We start from the raw sequence: 19,095 nt of genomic DNA, 5'->3' as shown, positions 1-19,095 counted from the left end.
ACTCCATATGTGATTATTCAAATGCCATTTATATGATTTGTGCTAAACAGCATCTATAAGTTGTTCTAACATGCATGAAAATGGTACAGATGGATTCCTTGAATTTTTCTGATAATTTTTCATATATAAATTATTTAATTTGGAGTTACGGTTACTTTTCTATGATTTATTGAAGTTTAGGGCATTTTCTGAAATTTCCTGAATATTAATAAATCCAGTAATTGAATTAATGCGCCAGCCTGACGTCATCATGACGTCAGCAGGTCAACTGGGCGCCTCCAGGTCAAACCTGACGTGTGGGGGCCACACGTCAGTGACACAGGGCTGTTAGCTCACTGACAGGTGGGGTCAGGTCAACATCCACGTCATCATGGTCAACTCTGACGTGTGGGTCCACAGTGATTAGATAATATTAAACAGAAATTAAACTAGTGTTAGTTAGGGGCGTGGCCCCAGTAGTCAGTGAGAGGGGGGGGGTTAGTTAGTGGCATCATTAGCCACTAATTACGGTGCCACGTCGGCACGGCCGGAGTTAACCCGCCGGCGACCTAAACAACGACGGAGGCTCGCCGGACTTGAGCTACAGGTGGCGGCTGGACTCGCGGAGACCACCGGGGCGTAGCCCGTGCTCTCCCGTATCCAAAGGAGCAGGAGGGTGGTGGCGGGGGCGCCGGAGCTCGCCGGAAGTGCGCTCGCGGCGGCGCCGGAGTTCGGGTGAGTGCGGGGTTGACGCTATGGTGCATGGGAGGAGGGGCTGGTGGGCGCTACGGGCTCCTGGGAGTTCTCTGAGCACAGCGGTGTGCTCGGATTCGAGCTGTGGTGGCTCTAGCCACGCCGGCGATGAGGCACGGCGGCGGCGAGCTTCGGGCACGGCAGCGCTAGCGCTAGGGAACATGCGGAGCGACGGGAAAAAGGAGCGAACGGCAGAGGAGCTCATAGCGGTTCCGCAGGGTTGGTCAGTGGGCTCGGGGAGAGGCCGGAGCAGTCGGGGCGGCGATGGAGATCTCCGGCGTCGGGAGGTTGAAGATGACGGCGTGGAGATGCTCGGGGGCGTCCGGCGTTGCACAGCTCGACGAGGAGCAATAGGGGTACTAGTCGGAGCTCTTGGGAACCTCAGGGTGTCGCCGGGATGGCGGTGTCCGCGGTGGTGGCGAGCGGCGGCGGCGGAGGCGTTCGGGTGTGCGAGAGGGAGAGGCGAAGGAGAGACGAAGGGGACGAGTGAGGGGGTCCAGGGGTTCGAGGCGGCACCGAAGAGAAGGCCCGAGGCGTCGCGGTGGCGAGGGACGCAGGCAGGCAGGGAGGTGGCGTGTCGCCACGGCGCGCGCGTGCGCTGTCTCCCTCCTCTGCCTACTGGCAGAGGTAGAGGACGACTGGCACCAGGCCAGTGGGCTGGGCTGTCCACTGGGCCAGCCAGGTAAGGGGCCAGGTAAGACTCTCTCTCCTTTTTCTAATTATTTCAGTTTTCTATTTTGCAGGTTTGTTTTGAATTTGGTTTTGAAACCAATTCAATTTATTTTGCTTCTGACAATATTTTTAGGAGCTAAAAGAATTAAAACAATGCTCCACAAAATATTTCAGAATTATTGGACCTATATTTATTTAATAGTAGATATAAATCCAATTCAAATAATTATTGATTTAATTCAAATGCCCAAATTAAATGTTTCTGAGACACCAAAAATATTGGTTTGGATTTTACCTCTTGCCAATATTTCCAGAGGATAACAGGAACATTTTCTTGGACACATTTGAGAAGATTTAATTGTTGGTTATTTTTAGAGGTTTCTGAGGCTTTGAAAATTCCTCAATTCAAATTTCATTTGAATTTAAACATGATGCAGCAAGAGGTCTAGCCTAGTGCATTGCCAGAAGCTAGGGATGTGACAACTCACCCCCACTAAACAAGAATCTCGTCTCGAGATTCAAGCGTAGGGTAAGATGAAGGGGAAACGCAAACTAGTGTAATCTTCACGATCTAGGTTGCACTTCAAATGAACGTTGATTTGAACACCATCTTTGTCTTGTCGTCTTGCTCTGAGAACTCCAGCTAATCATGACAAGAAGAGGAAAGGAAAACTCTGGAAGGATCGGTCTTCTCGAAGATCGAACAACTCAGGATTAACTCCCGGAATGAGACATAGAACCATCTCTCGGGTTGAGACATGAGATACACATCAAGAGGGGTGGAAGAAACGGATGACGAAGGTTCACTAGGTGGACAATAATTCCACACTTAAGAAGGTGGTAAACGATTGTCAACGTAGCGAGGAGTTGAGTTGCCATGATACCACGAAGAAACATCCTGGAGGAGGGTGATTCATAGATTATTACCCTAAGTGGCAAAAAGAATTACCTTTGATCTAGAGATCATTGAAACTCTTCATACCAGCCTAAGGCAAATCACAGCAATCGATTGGCGGGGTCGGTAGAGTGGCATACTCGGACTTGGATGATGTGGACTACCTTGTTGAAGACAACGCAATGGATGAATTTGCTTATCACCGGAAATGGAAGGGACCCATGGTAGAATGGCACATTGGCGGTGCAAGCTGGGAACAAAATGCAAATGCTGGGAATGATTCTGGTAACTGGGGAAGAACCCAACAATAGAGAGTGGATTCACTGTTTGAATAGGTCATAGCATTGCCGAGGAAACTGAGAGCAAACCCAGTTAGTGCCGATGATAACACCTAGCGCTTGTGCGTGCTCTCAAGAACTTGAGCATTTCCATATTCATCAAGGTTTTACCAACATCCGTGTCAAGGATTCTGGCAACACAACTTACTACCATGATGAATGGTGATGGAGGATAACACTTTCTCAGATTTCATCTTAGCGAGCCAAGGAACAAAATCTGGACGATCGACCGAGAGACATTTAGCACTCCGCTTCTAATGTTCTCCTTGATGTGCTAGTGTAACCCATTCATAGATATGGTTTGATATCTAGAACATCAAGTAAAAGGTCGGACTTCGGGATCTCAAAATCCATAGGGCAACTAGGGAGTAAATCCTACGAAATCCCTATGGGGAGGTGGCCAACTTCCTCAATCAAGATATTATAATAACAGGTCTTTCGGCTGGGTGTGTTGGCCACGACATCCACTTTACCGGTTTTCGAGGGACCGATATTATAGTTCTTGGGAAATGTTCCAAACCATCATATCTGCCTGAGATTCAGATCTGGTTGGTGTCAGGATATTCCAGACTCATCGAGTCTAGGAAGAAAAATGAAAGTTTGCAACACAATTCGACGAGACAACGCTGCGAGATTCTCGGGGAATGAACTACGATAGTAAGCTCCAAAACATGAGCTGGTTCTGCTACAAACATGTGAACACGCTGTCCCAGACAAACATGACCACGTGGTAGTCTTATAATAAAACACTACCGAGTTCAGGTGGGGAACCATCATTAATGACATCGAAGTCTCCACGCGTGGAAGTCCAAAGAGTTCACCTTGGACAGACTCCTTTATCTTTGAACAACTCAATCAGTGGCTTGGTGTGCTCGGAACACATATGGAATGAAGGTTGCAAGTCTCCAGACCACAGAGTACTTCGCACGCATGCATGACTGACTTGGGATGATTCCAGAGGAAGCAAAACTAACTTTCTCAAATCCAGGGCGGCAACTTTCACCAAATGCACGTGTATAAGAGGAAGTCACTCCTTTCATCAAACAATTACTTCATGAGCTAGCATGAAGAAAATGCTTTCAAAAGTTCCCAACACTAGCTTAATGTTCAACAAAATCATGGAGGAGATAAGGATGTTGTCAATGGGTTCAACAACAATTCATCCGGGTTTCCCTTTAAAAGGAATTCCATAGTTAAGTGAACAAGTGATAGCATTGGTCAGACCCGAAAGATATAATGGTGTATGCTCGAGGGATCAACCACGAGTAGGACAACATTACGAATATCGTTGGTTCTGGTCTGATTGGATGATAGCCCATACTCAATCAAAGGTTTGGGTAAGATAATAGATCCAACAATTGTTCACAGGGACCAATCGATGAAGATATCATCTTTCTTCAAGACACACTACACAAGATTATCCCTTTGGAACGAACTAAGTCAGGCAAGCTTTTATCTTCCAACTCTCCAAGTTGTTGTCTAGCTTAACCAACTAGCTCCGGGATATCCAACACAGATTCTTGGAGAAAGGGTGGTTCACAAGAAACCAACTTGATCACAAGCCCAACATAACAGTCAGGAAATAACCCGGTAACGCTTCCAAGAAGATATTTGGAAAGTCACGAACCACCGGTATGTTACTAAGCTCGAGAACAATCTTGCCTTTCAGGGCAAGACGATATGATCAAATGAGCGAGGACTTGACAAAATCCTAACTCATCAATCGAAATGTGCACCAGGAAGATGGACAAGGTAGCACGATCAATCTTAGAAGGATGATTCAAAAACCAACACGCTAAGAATGAAATTATTGTCCTTTAACTACCAAGCAACGAGGTTGCTAGGAGTATTGATTTCACACATCACGATTCACTTGTCGACATTCCAGTTATAACCACACGGAACCGAGGAATGAGTAATGATGGCGAGAAGTATCACTGTACCAATAGTTCACAGGATGGTGTGCAATTCCTATAACAATCCCGATATAAAATATGTAATACTCCAAGGTAGAGCAGAACAAAAGCTGGATTAGCAATTTGATCTGCGGAGCACAACTTCTTTGACCCAATCCTGGATATGGATGAGGTACCGGAGTTTGTTTCTCCTAGTCATTCCGCGATAGAATGGCTTGACGGACCACAAGAGTAATAGGCATCGATAAACGAACGCACGCATACTCTTGACTATCAATTGATAGACGAAGGTCAGTAGACAACTAAAGAGGGACAATTCAAAGGAACATATAACTTTTGAGTTGTGGATGCGTAGATTAGTATGTCAAACCAGGTTCAACATAATTCTTCCGGATAACCCATGCAGAAAGATTGAGCTGGCAGAGTCACAATATAGCATGGAGAACTCATCGAGAGCACTCTTGTTGCCATCTTTTGGTTCAGAAGAACTCCTGCCAAGAATGGTTCATGGTATTTGGAAGAACGATATACCACGAACCTCGAGGACTATCGCAAAGGTTGCTAATAGCCTACAGGCGCTAGCAATTACTATCAACATGAAGTAGGTAGAGTGAATTCTCGGGTTCAAAAACCCAGGAACAGAATACCTACTACTAAGTAGCATCACGGGATGCTTTCGAGAATAGAAGCCAGAATCATCACACTGGGACACAAAACATGGCTAGACTACTAGATGATCCCCTGAGACACCTAGGGTCATAATAATAACTCCAACATAAATGTCAAGGCAATAGAATACCTCAACTCAACAATTAGTGTGATTGAGCTGGCATAACGGAACATCGAAACCAGAGGGAAAGGATTTTGCAAATGCATCAGACTATTTAGAAACCTGGGATGACTCGGAAAGCATAATGGCTGTAAATGCTCAGAAAAGATTTGAGACATTCACAAAAATGGTGGCATAACCACTCAGAAGCACAATATCAAGGTCTCGAGATCAACAATTAACATACAGAAGTAGTAGGAACTGAAACGAGGTTTAAGTCCAACAATCTATAAGTCTACGGATTAGTAACACGCGATCCTGATAGAAAGAAGAGATAGCCTAGTTCTTAATCCCCGTAGAAGAGAAGATGATGACTCAGATCAGAAGACCATGAGGTATAAGGAGTAAAAAGAGCCTTACGTTCCATCCCACAATCAATTCCCCTACATATAACTAAAGAATTTCTAGACTCAACATCGACCAGTTTGGCTTGGTAATCCTACAGGCAGTCAAGCTCTGATACCAACGCTGTCAGGACCCCGACTCAATGCCACATCGATCTAGCATGTAACACCTCATATCACTTTGCGGCCTCACGCACGGTATTCCCACGGGTGTCGCCTTACCTTTGCCCGGGACCGTTTGCGCCTTTTGGCACACGTATATGACAGTGTCGCTAGCATCCATATGATAAGGAGCCCGGGCTGACATGGCTAGTCGTAAACCCAAAGTGGCACAGACTTACAGGGACAGGCATCCATGACCCAGCATCGAACGTGTCGGTCATCAGCGAGTGAATCCAGGCTGTAGCACTGGGCTAGCAGGACTCCGGTGAACCGGGCTGTAGCGGGCTAACAGGACTCCGGTATTCATCGCGTGACATTTCCCCGAAGGGACAGACACATGAACGAAGAAGGACACATGCCGGCCAGCCTAAGTGTTCCGGAGCAGTAGCAAGCTACCATGGCTTGGTGGAAACACTAGGAGACATTTCCCCGTAAGAGAGGCTACTAAAGATAAACAACTAGATGGTCAGATCCCACACATACCAAGCATTTCAATAACATACACACAATATGCTCGATATGTGCAAATACAACATGGCATCACAACATGACTCTACGACTCGAGTAATTTATTCAATAGGCTCCGAGGAGCGAGACATTACAAGCATGGGTCTCATGACCCAACAATCAGAGCATACAAATCAAAGCACAAGCGGAAGCTATCATGTCTGAGTACAGACATCTATAAATGAAAAAGGCTTGAAAGCCTGACTATCTAACAGATCCTGCCGAGGGCACAAGATCGTAGCTGAGGTAACAAGCTAAACGTCGAAGTCCAAGCGGAACTACTAGTGAGACTGAAGTCTCTCTGCAAAAACATAAAATAGGCAAACGTGAGTACAAATGTACCCAGCAAGACTTACATCAGATCTATCTACACATGCATCATTATCAACAAAGGGGATGGTGGAGTTTGACTGCAGCAAGCCAGCTTTGACTCGGTGGCTATCCTGAACTACGACTGCAAGTAACTCTTTTGAGGTGGCGCACACGAGTCCACATATTCACCATATCAATACACCACTATGGATCCGCTCCCGTCTCCCTACGAGAACGCCATCCATAGCACTCACGCTTATCTTGCGCATTTTAAAGTATCCACTTTCACTTGTCTATGAACTGATATAAGCAATCCAGAAGTCCTTTACCGCGGACACGGCTATTCGAATAGATGATATTAACCCTGCAGGGGTGTACTTCTTCATACATGTTTCCACCACTTAGCGTCTGCACACGACATGTGCTCGGCAGACTTCAAGCGAAAGCCGACGTGGGTGTAGACCACGACCTACCTAAACACTCAAGTCTCTAGTCCAGGTTTATCGCCTATTCGGCTTCCATCCATGAGGAGATCCGGCCGGAGTTTCGCTCACAGCCCCAAACGATGTGAACAGGGTTCCCGAGATACCGAACGGGCATCCGGTACACCGTGCCACGTACCTACCGCATCACAACCCACCCCTACGGTCAGCGCTGTCCACGGCCTCCAGTAAGCTACAAACACCAGAAACTACTTGCAACTCCTGGACAGAGGACGAGGGTGAATAAGAAGTCGAGCGGGGTCATATTTCAGGGCCCAATGTATGGTAGTAGCTGAATCATGGATCACAAACACAGAACTCAGTTCCTAAGGACGGCTTCAATGAGACAACCCACCATGTACTCCTACATGGCCTCTCACCAACACCTTTTACCAAATCGTGTTCACACACTTAGCTCACACATGGTAGGACATGTTCACACACCTCTGATTCATCCCCGATGAATCAGACCTGACTCAACTCTAAGCAGTAGCAGGCATGACAAACAAACATGAATGAGTAGGCACAACAGGGCTCAAACAACTCCTACTCATGCTAGTGGGTTTCATCTATTTACTGTGGCAATGACAGGTCATGCAAAGGATAAAGGGGTTCAGCTACCGCAGCAAGTAACAGATGAATCGGTGTTGTCCTAATGCAGTAAAAGAGAGCAGGAGCGAGAGAGTAGGATTGTATCGGAATGAACAAGGGGGTTTTGCTTGCCTGGCACTTCTGAAGATAACATTGAGTCTTCATCAGTGTCAACGATCACATCATCGGTATCACGTCTATCGAGAGGGGACAAATACCGGCAACACAGAAAGGAACACAATCAATGCAATGCACAATATGATGCATGATCATGACATGGCAAAATGAATGTGTTTTGGGCTAATGCAACTAGCAACAGATTAAATGAAGTTGGTTTGAATATAAAATTCAAATTCAAACTCCATATGTGATTATTCAAATGCCATTTATATGATTTGTGCTAAACAGCATCTATAAGTTGTTCTAACATGCATGAAAATGGTACAGATGGATTCCTTGAATTTTTCTGATAATTTTTCATATATAAATTATTTAATTTGGAGTTACGGTTAATTCTCTATGATTTATTGAAGTTTAGGGCATTTTCTGAAATTTCCTGAATATTAATAAATCCAGTAATTGAATTAATGCGCCAGCCTGACGTCATCATGACGTCAGCAGGTCAACTGGGCGGCTCCGGGTCAAACCTGACGTGTGGGGGCCACACGTCAGTGACACAGGGCTGTTAGCTCACTGACAGGTGGGGTCAGGTCAACATCCACGTCATCATGGTCAACTCTGACGTGTGGGTCCACGGTGATTAGATAATATTAAACAGAAATTAAACTAGTGTTAGTTAGGGGCGTGGCCCCAGTAGTCAGTGAGAGGGGGGGGGGTAGTTAGTGGCATCATTAGCCACTAATTACGGTGCCACGTCGGCACGGCCGGAGTTAACCCGCCGGCGACCTAAACAACGACGGAGGCTCGCCGGACTTGAGCTACAGGCGGCGGCTGGACTCGCGGAGACCACCGGGGCGTAGCCCGTGCTCTCCCGTATCCAAAGGAGCAGGAAGGTGGTGGCGGGGGCGCCGGAGCTCGCCGGAAGTGCGCTCGCGGCGGCGCCGGAGTTCGGGTGAGTGCGGGGTTGACGCTATGGTGCATGGGAGGAGGGGCTGGTGGGCGCTACGGGCTCCTGGGAGTTCTGTGAGCACAGCGGTGTGCTCGGATTCGAGCTGTGGTTGCTCTAGCCACGCCAGCGATGAGGCACGGCGGCGGCGAGCTTCGGGCACGGCAGCGCTAGCGCTAGGGAACGTGCGGAGCGACGGGAAAAAGGGGCGAACGGCAGAGGAGCTCACAGCGGTTCCGCAGGGTTGGTCAGTGGGCTCGGGGAGAGGCCGGAGCAGTCGGGGCGGCGATGGAGATCTCCGGCGTCGGGAGGTTGAAGATGACGGCGTGGAGATGCTCGGGGGCGTCCGGTGTTGCACAGCTCGACGAGGAGGAATAGGGGTACTAGTCGGAGCTCTTGGGAACCTCAGGGTGTCGCCGGGATGGCGGTGTCCGCGGTGGTGGCGAGCGGCGGCGGCGGAGGCGTTCAGGTGTGCGAGAGGGAGAGGCGAAGGAGAGACGAAGGGGACGAGTGAGGGGGTCCAGGGGTTCGAGGCGGCGCCGAAGAGAAGGCCCGAGGCGTCGCGGTGGCGACGGACGCAGGCAGGCAGGGAGGTGGCGTGTCGCCACGGCGCGCGCGTGCGCTGTCTCCCTCCTCTGCCTACTGGCAGAGGTAGAGGACGACTGGCACCAGGCCAGTGGGCTGGGCTGTCCACTGGGCCAGCCAGGTAAGGGGCCAGGTAAGACTCTCTCTCCTTTTTCTAATTATTTCAGTTTTCTATTTTGCAGGTTTGTTTTGAATTTGGTTTTGAAACCAATTCAATTTATTTTGCTTCTGACAATATTTTTAGGAGCTAAAAGAATTAAAACAATGCTCCACAAAATATTTCAGAATTATTGGACCTATATTTATTTAATAGTAGATATAAATCCAATTCAAATAATTATTGATTTAATTCAAATGCCCAAATTAAATGTTTTTGAGACACCAAAAATATTGGTTTGGATTTTACCTCTTGCCAATATTTCCAGAGGATAACAGGAACATTTTCTTGGACACATTTGAGAAGATTTAATTGTTGGTTATTTTTAGAGGTTTCTGAGGCTTTGAAAATTCCTCAATTCAAATTTCATTTGAATTTAAACATGATGCAGCAAGAGGTCTAGCCTAGTGCATTGCCAGAAGCTAGGGATGTGACATTTGGAACCTAAACTGATGAACTCGGTTGGACCTAGTCACAGTTCGGTGGCACCGAGACTGCTAGGGTTTCACAAAGTCCTAAAATCGGTCGTACCGATTAGCAATTCTCGGTCAAACGAGAGCTACTAGTGCAATGACATAAGCCAAATCGGTGGGACCGAGTTTTTCAACCCGGTGGGTCCGAGATGGTTTCGGTGGAAACCTAACCCTAAATTTTCAAATCTCATCTAATCTACGGATTGCATTGACTCGATAGGAGTGCTTCAATCATGGCAAGAATCAATAAGAACACAATGTGCTAGGAATCAGACGAGGATAGCACTGTGATCGAGTCCATACCCTAGTTCGGCGATGAACTCGCTACGGCGGTAATGGCGGGGTTGAAATCCGTTGACGGCGGTGGAGACCAGCGACAAGAGGCGGCTGGCGACGATGAGACGATCCGGAGACCTTGGAGGCAGAGCGAGCTATTGCGCGGGCGAAGGGGTTTGGAGGAATTTCCAAATTGTTGCCCGTGACTATATATAGCCCGACCCTGTCGGTGTGACCGAGTGGAACAACTCGGTGGCACCGAGATGCATAACTGTGTTCAGTTACAGCAACTCGTGTGACCGAAAAGTTCAAATCGGTTGCACCGAGATTGAAAAACTAGATCGACTTGGTGATCTCGGTAGGACCGAAATGGAGGAATCGGACAGACCAAGAATCACAAAGAAGTTTTGGAAGTTTAAGTCTATAACGAATCGGGGACTTCGAGTGCTCCTCACACAGAGTGGTTCGAATCTGACTTGATCAAATTTTGTGATGTAGCATGAATAGAGTTTGAGACGAGAAAAGCATAGATAGCTAGAGAAAGTTCTTAGGCATTCTTGTCCATCCACTTGGCCAAAAGAAGAAAGAACCAAACAATCAAAACAACAAGTGGATGCCCTTGAATGAGTAAAATATGCACCAACATGCTCACACAATAAGATAGCAAATGAAATATGTGGCAAAGCATGCACAACCAATTCTAGCATCTATCAAACAATTGGCGATGGCTAGGTCATCTATATATGAGTATATTGTCTTAGGAGTCGAATGATAAACATTTGATCATAGGTCATACTCATCGTTTAAGCTCAAGTGGGGTTACCACTTTTACATAATGCATTGATGTGTTCACACCATTACAGTTGCTTTGACTCAATTCTTAGAGTTAATCTCCCCCTAGATGTGAGATCCCCTTTTATAGGGATGAACTAACCTTGGGTTTTGTCGATGTTGACTTCATGTAGGTGTTGAAGATGTGGATGCTCAATGTTGATGTAGATCATTTGGAGCAATCCTTTGGAGTGAGTTGCACTTTGAACTTGCCTACATGGGTTAGTCCCACAAGGAACAAACAAGAATATCCATAGACATAGAGTGATGCACACACAAGATGATGTCCATGAAAACATTAGGTTACCTTGTCCCTTGCCTTACCAACATGAGGGTTTGTGACTCCTTGAACTAGTGCAAGATGTGGAAGTTGATTGCACTTGTCCTTGCCATAATGATATGAGTGAAAAATGTTGGCGGAGTCACCCTCAAGAACTATCTAGTTCTTCTTCTTCGGGATCCACATCATCTTGATGGGAATCCTTGGAGTTGTAGTTGTACTTGATGAAGTAGAACTTGACGTAGTCTTGGGAACCCACTTGACCGAGACTTTAGGTGCTTCTTCAAATGCATCAATCTCTTCTTGAAGCTTGTCCTTGACTTTGTTCTTGTGGTCTTGTGGTGTAAGAACATCTTGAGCTTGTGTTCCCTTGAAGGAAGTAGGATCATACTTCTCTTGTTGAGGAACAAACTTCGTCTTGGGGTATTGATCTTCTTCCCACTCAACTCCATTGGCATTGAACTTTTGTTCAAAACGAACACCTTGATTCTTCCGGTGTCTTCCTTGCTTGCGCACAATTTCCTCGAATTGCTTACTCCCGGCAAGGCTCTTGTAAACACCTTTCTCTATAATTCCGTTCAATAAGCTATTTTCTTGCTCAAGTTTAACTTGGCTAAGAGAATCATTAGTGGAATCAAGAGAACTACTAGAAGCAACAATATTGGATTTGACATTATTATTGTTACTACTGGAGGAAGTATCTTTCTTGTACTTGTTACTAGACTTGACTTGAGGCATGTAAGTAGATAGGAGTAAACGCTTGGCAATGTAAGAAGAACTTTTCTTTCGGAGATCATCATTGATTGCTTTTAAGAACTCATGCTCTTGCTCAAGATTGAGCTTTTCAAAGCGTAACTTCTCATGAGCCCTTAAAAGTTCTCGATGATCTTCGAAGATAGTTTCATGAGCCAACTCAAGAGTGTTTAGTTCTTTAGTTAGAAGCTCAATTTTCTCCTTATCATTGTCATTCGTTTGATTAGCATGACTAATTGACGTTTCATCATAGTATTCATCACTAGAGTTGTCAACAAGTAAATCATCATCCACAAGCAAGTCATCTTCATCACTATTGAAATCAACATACTCAGGATGTGTTACCTTTGGACCTTTGGCCATGAAGCATCTTCCAATTCCTTCATTTGGTGAATCAAATATGTCGTAGGAGTTGGTTGACACAAGTGCTAGACTACCAACACCTTCATCTTGAGTATATTCGGAGTCGGAGTGATAGCTTCTCTTGGAGTGATGGTCGGAGTCGGAGCCAGATACCCATTCACCAACATGAGCTTGATGTCTTCGTTTTGTGTAACTCCTTGATGACTTGTCCTTCCTTTCCGAATCCTTGCTTCTCCGTGAGGGTCTTCGTTCATAACGATCATCTCTACTCCTCCTCTCTCTTGGTGGTGATTCTTCTCTTTTGCTTCTTCTTTTTGGAGAATCTTCTCTTCTTTTGTAGGGTTCCGTATACTCATTGGAATAGTGTCCAAGCCTCCCACAATTGTAGCAATTGCGCTCTCGACTAGAAGATCTTTTGTCATGATAAGACCTTGACTTGGAGCTTCTTTCTTTGCTTCTACTCTTGTAGAATTTGTTGAAGTTCTTCACCATTAAGCTCAATTCTTCATTGAAGCTTTGTTTCTCACTTGATGATGTGGGGCTTCACTTGAGGCTTTGTAAGCACCACTTGACTTGTTGTGAAGTTCCTCCTTATCCTTGAGTGACATCTCATGAGCAACAATTCTTCCAATGACTTCTGTTGGCTTGAGATCTTTGTAGTTTGGCATCATTTGGATCAATGTGCACACGGTATCATACTTTCCATCCAATGCTCTTAGGATCTTCTTGATGATGAATTTGTCGGTCATCTCTTCACTCCCTAAGCCGGCAATCTCATTTGTGATAAGTGCAAGCCTAGAGTACATTTCAGCGACACCTTCACCATCCTTCATTTTGAACTTGTCAAGCTGACTTTGGAGCACATCGAACTTGGATTCCCTGACGGATTCGGTACCTTCGTGCATATCAATCAAAGTATCCCAAATTTCCTTTGCATTCTCAAGACGGCTGATTTTGTTGAATTCTTCGGGGCACAATCCGTTGAAGATAATATCACAAGCTTGAGCGTTGTATTGCAGCATCTTCAAATCTTCCGCATTAGCTTCACGGTTCGGCTCTCTCCCATCAAAGAATTCACCTTGCAAGCCAATACAAATAGTTTCCCAAACGGCGAGGTTATGTCCGAGCATATGCATTTTCATCTTATGCTTCCAACTAGCAAAATTAGTACCATCAAAGTAAGGACCTCTACGGTGATAATTTCCCTTGCTAGACGCCATACTCTCCTAGGTTGTGAAACCAAGGCTATGACCACCAAAAGCTATGGAAATCAAAGCAAATGGAGACCAAAGCTCTGATACCACTTGTAGGACCTTGAAATATGTCTAGAGGGGGGTGATTAGACTACTTGACCAATTAAAACTTAACCTTTTCCGAATTTTAGAGTCTGACAAATTTTAGCTATCTTAGGACAAGTCAAGCAATCATCACACTATTCAAGCAAGCATGCAAAGAGTATATAGGCAGCGGAAATTAAAGCATGCAACTTGCAAGAAAGTAAAGGGAAGGGTTTGGAGGATTCAAATGCAATTGGAGACATGAATGTTTTTGCCGTGGTTCCGATAGGTGGTGCTATCGTACATCCACGTTGATGGAGACTTCAACCCACGAAGGGTAACGGTTGTGCGAGTCCACGGATGGCTCCACCCACGAAGGGTCCATGAAGAAGCAACCTTGTCTATCCCACCATGGTCGTCGCCCACGAAGGACTTGCCTCACTAGCGGTAGATCTTCACGAAGTAGGCGATCTCCTTGCCCTTACAAACTCCTTGGTTCAACTCCACAATCTTGTCGGAGGCTCCCAAGTGACACCTAGCCAATCTAGGAGACACCACTCTCCAAGAAGTAACAAATAGTTTGAATCATTGTTGAATTCCAAGATGTATACAAGGTATATATGAAGGAAATATGCCCTAGATGCAATAATAAAGTTGTTATTTTATATTTCCTTATATCGTGATAAATGTCTATTATTCATGCTACAGTTGTATTAACCAGAAACTTGATACATGTGTGGATACATAGACAAAACGTTGTGTCCCTAGTATGCCTCTACTTGACTAGCTCGTTAATCAAAGATGGTTAAGTTTCCTAGCCATAGACATGTGTTGTCATTTGATGAACGGGATCACATCATTAGGAGAATGATGTGATGGACAAGACCCATCTGTTAGCTTAGCATAATGATCGTTAAGTTTTATTGCTACTGCTTTCTTCATGTCAAATACATATTCCTCCAACTATGTGTTTATGCAACTCCCAGATAGAGGAGGAATACCTTGTGTGCTATCAAATGTCACAACATAACAGGGTGATTATAAAGATGCTCTATAGGTATCTCCAAAAGTGTTTGTTGGGTTGGCATAGATCGAGATTAGGATTTGTCACTCCGAGTATCAGAGAGGTATCTCTGGGCCCTCTCGATAATGCACATCATAAGAAGCCTTGCAAGCAAAGTGAATAATGAGTTAGTTGCAGGAATAAGCATTACAGAATGAGTAAATAGACTTGCCAGTAACAAGATTGAACTAGGTATGAAGATTCCACGGTCGAATTTCGGGCAAGTAACATACCGATGACGAAGGGAATAACGTATGTTGTCATAACGGTTTGACCGATAAAGGTCTTCGTAGATTATGTGGGAGACAATATGAGCATCTAGGTTCCGCTATTGGTTATTGACCGGAGAGGTGTCTCGGTCATGTGTACATAGTTCTCAAACCCGTAGGGTCCACACACTTAACATTCGATGACGATTTGTATTATATGAGTTATGTGATTTGGTACCGGATGTTGTTCGGAGTCCCGGATGAGATCACGGACATGACGAGGAGTCTTCAAATGCTCGAGATGTATATTGATATATAGGATGATAGTATTCGGTCACCAGAAGTGTTCCGGGGGTACCGGGTACGTATCGGGTCACCGGAAGGGGTTCCGGTGTCATCCCCCCCGGCAACTACATAGGCCTAATGGGCCAAGAGTGAGACAGACCAGCCCTAAGGGGATGGTGTACCCCATGTAGGACAAAATAAGGGGGGAACAAAGAGGAGAAGAGAGAAAGGAAGGGGAGGGATTTGGCCTCCCCCTTCCTTCTCTCCCCTCCTCCTTCCTTCCCCCTCTGGTGGATATGGTAAGGGGGGAGGCCAAATTGGGAGGCACCCAAGTAGGATTCCTCCTGCTTGGGGTGCCCCCTTGGCCACCTTTCCTCCCCTCCATCCTATATATATGTGGGGGGCACCGCTAGAACACACAATATTGATTCCTAGCCATGTGCGGCGCCCCCCTCCACAGTTTACGCCTCCGGTCATATTCACATAGTGCTTAGGCGAAGCCCTACGTGGATCACTTCACCATCACCGTCACCATGCCGTCGTGCTTACGTAACTCTCCCTCGACACTTTGCTGAATCAAGAGTTCGAGGGACGTCATCGAGCTGAACGTGTGTAGAACTCGGAGGTTCCATGCGTTCAGTACTTAATCGACCGGAATGATAAGAAGTTCGACTACATCAATCACATTAACAAACGCTTCCGCTTTCGGTCTACGAGGGTACGTGGACACACTCTCCCCCTCTCGTTTCTATGCATCTCCTAGATAGATCTTGCGTGAGCGTAGGAATTTTTTTGAAATTGCATGCTATGTTTCCCAAAAGTGGCATCCGAGCCAGGTCTATGCTTAGATGATATGCATGAGTAGAACACAAAGAGTTGTGGGTGGTGATCATCATACTGCTTACCACCATTTTTTTATTTTGATTTGGCGGTATTGTTGGATGAAGTGGCATGTATTAACCTTACATGACCACATTCATGACACCAGCTCCACCAACAGACATGCAACTAGTTTTGCATAAAGGTGGCTCGCGGGTGTCTGTTTCTCCAACCTTAGTTGGATCAAATTTGACTACGGCCGGTCCTTGTTGAAGGTGGAAATAGCAAACTTGATAAATCACCGTTGGGGTTTTGTGCCGTAGGTAAGAACGGGTCTTGCTAGAAGATCGTAGCAGCCACGTAAAACTTGGAACAACAAAGTAGAGGACGTCTAACTTGTTTTTGTAGGGCATGTTGTGATGTGACATGGTCAAGACATGATGTGATATACGTTATTGTATGAGATGATCATGTTTTGTAAAAGTTATCGGCAACTGGCAAGAGCCTTATGGTTGTCGCTTTATTGTATGAAATGCAAACATCATGTAATTGCTTTACTTTATCACTAAGCGGAGCAATAGTTGTAGAAGCAATAGTTGGCGAGACGACCACGATGCTACGATGGAGATCAAGGTGTCGAGCCAGTGACGATGGAGATCATGACGATGCTTTGGAGACAGAGATCAAAAGCACAAGATGATGATGGCCATATCATGTCACATATTTTGATTGCATGTGATGTTTATCTTTATGCATCTTATTTTGCTTACTATGGCCGTAGCATTATAAGATGATCCCTTAACTAAAATTTCAAGGTATAAGTGTTCCCGACTATGCACCATTGCGAAAGTTCTTCGTTCTGAGACACCACGTGATGATCGGGTGTGATAGGCTCTATATTCACATACAACTGGTGCAAGCCATTTTTGCACATGCGCAATACTCGGGTTAAACTTGACGAGCCTAGCATGTACAGACATGGCCTCGGAACACTGGAGACTGAAAGGTCGAACGTGAATCATATACTCCCTCCGTCCCATAATGTAAGACGTTTTTTCACACTAGTGTAGTGTGAAAAAACATCTTACATTATGGGACGGAGGGAGTAGTAGATATGATCAACATAGAGATGTTCACCATTGATGACTACTCCATCTCACGTGATGATCGGACATGGTTTAGTTGATTTGGATCACGTGATCATTTAGATGACTCGAGGGATGTCTATCTAAGTGGGAGCTCATAAGTAATATGATTAATTGAACTTAATTTATCATGAACTTAGTCCTGATAGTATTTGCATATCTGTGTTGTAGATCAATAGCACGCGTATAGCTCCCCCATTTTATTTTTGATATGTTCCTAGAGAAAATTAAGTTGAAAGAAGATAGTAGCAATGATGCGGTTTGGGTCCCTGATCTGAGGATTATCCTCATTGCTGCACAGAAGAATTATGTCCTTGATGCACTGCTAGGTGACAGATGTATTGCAGGAGCAGATGGAGACGTTATGAATGTTTGACAAGCTTGATATGATGACTACTTGATAGTTTACTGTGCCATGCTTTACGGCTTAGAACCGGGACTTCAAAAACGTTTTGAATGCCATGGAGCACATGAGATGTTCCAAGAGCTAAAATTGGTATTTCAGACTCATGCCCGTGTCGAGATGTATGAGACCTTTGACAAGTACTTTGCCTACAAGATGGAGGAGAATAGCTTACCTAGTGAGCATGTGCTCAGAATGTCTAGGCACTACAATCGCTTGAATCAAGTGGGAGATAATCTTCCAGATAAGATAGTGATTGACAAAGTTCTCTAGTCACCATCACCAAGCTAGTAGAACTTCATGAGGAACTATAATGTGCAAGGGATAACAAAAAGATTCCAGAGCTCTTCGCGATGCTGAAATCAGTGAAGGTAGAAATCAAGAAATAGCATCAAATGTTGATGGTTAACAAGAGCACTAGTTTCAAGAAAAAGGGCAAGGGAAAGAAAGGGAACTTCAGGAAGAATGGCAAGCAAGTTGTAACTCCTATGAAGAAGTCCAAAGCTAGACCTAAGCCTAAAACTGAGTGCTTCTACTGCAAAGGAAATGGTCAATAGAAGCGGAACTACCCCAAATATTTGGCAGATAAGAAGGATGGCAAAGTGAACAAAGGTATATTTGATACATATTACTTATGTGTACCTTACTAGTGCTCGTAGTAGCCCCTGGGTATTTGATACCTGTTCGGTCGCTAAGATTACTAACTCGAAATAGGAGTTACACAATAAACGGAGACTAGTTGAGGGTGTAGTGACAATGTTGTCGGCATCCTGGATTTGGGGGTATCCAGTCCTGCCTACCTGCGGCCCACCCCGTGGCTCCATCGACGGCCTGGTATGGCCCAGCTTCAACACCAACGTAGCAAGACCCTCGCGAGGGGCCAAGCCTCGCGAGGCGGACGACGCCAAGATCCCTAAAGGAGTTGGCCTCCTAAGGAGGGCTCCTGAGGGGCGGAGAGTTCTATGCAGCTACCTCATGAGGCTCAGCTGACGTGAGCCATGACGACCAAGACAGGGCGGGCGCCAGGCGGATGCAAAGCGCAGGTTTCTTCTTTGGTGCAAGCGGATCAAGCCACAGGCGCGGAGTCCCGAGGAATCACCCAAAGGTTTCCATTCTGGTGCAACAAGACCAAGACCGCCAGGACGGCAGGACAGAGGTCATCACCGAGCCCACCGCAGCGTCATGACCAGAGGCTTTTTGCAGGAGAAGACTGCTTTTGTCAGGATAGACTGTACTACTTGTCCCCTTTCAAAACCCGCCGTTGTGGAATCCCTTCCCGCTCATATTTGGGAAGAGGACCAAGGCCACTATATATAGGAGTTAGCCACCA

This window comes from Triticum dicoccoides, chromosome 4B (genome assembly GCF_002162155.2).
Source record: "Triticum dicoccoides isolate Atlit2015 ecotype Zavitan chromosome 4B, WEW_v2.0, whole genome shotgun sequence".
Taxonomy (NCBI): Eukaryota; Viridiplantae; Streptophyta; class Magnoliopsida; order Poales; family Poaceae; genus Triticum; species Triticum dicoccoides.
The sequence above is the reverse complement of the archived record's forward strand: the minus strand, read 5'-3'. Positions refer to the sequence as shown.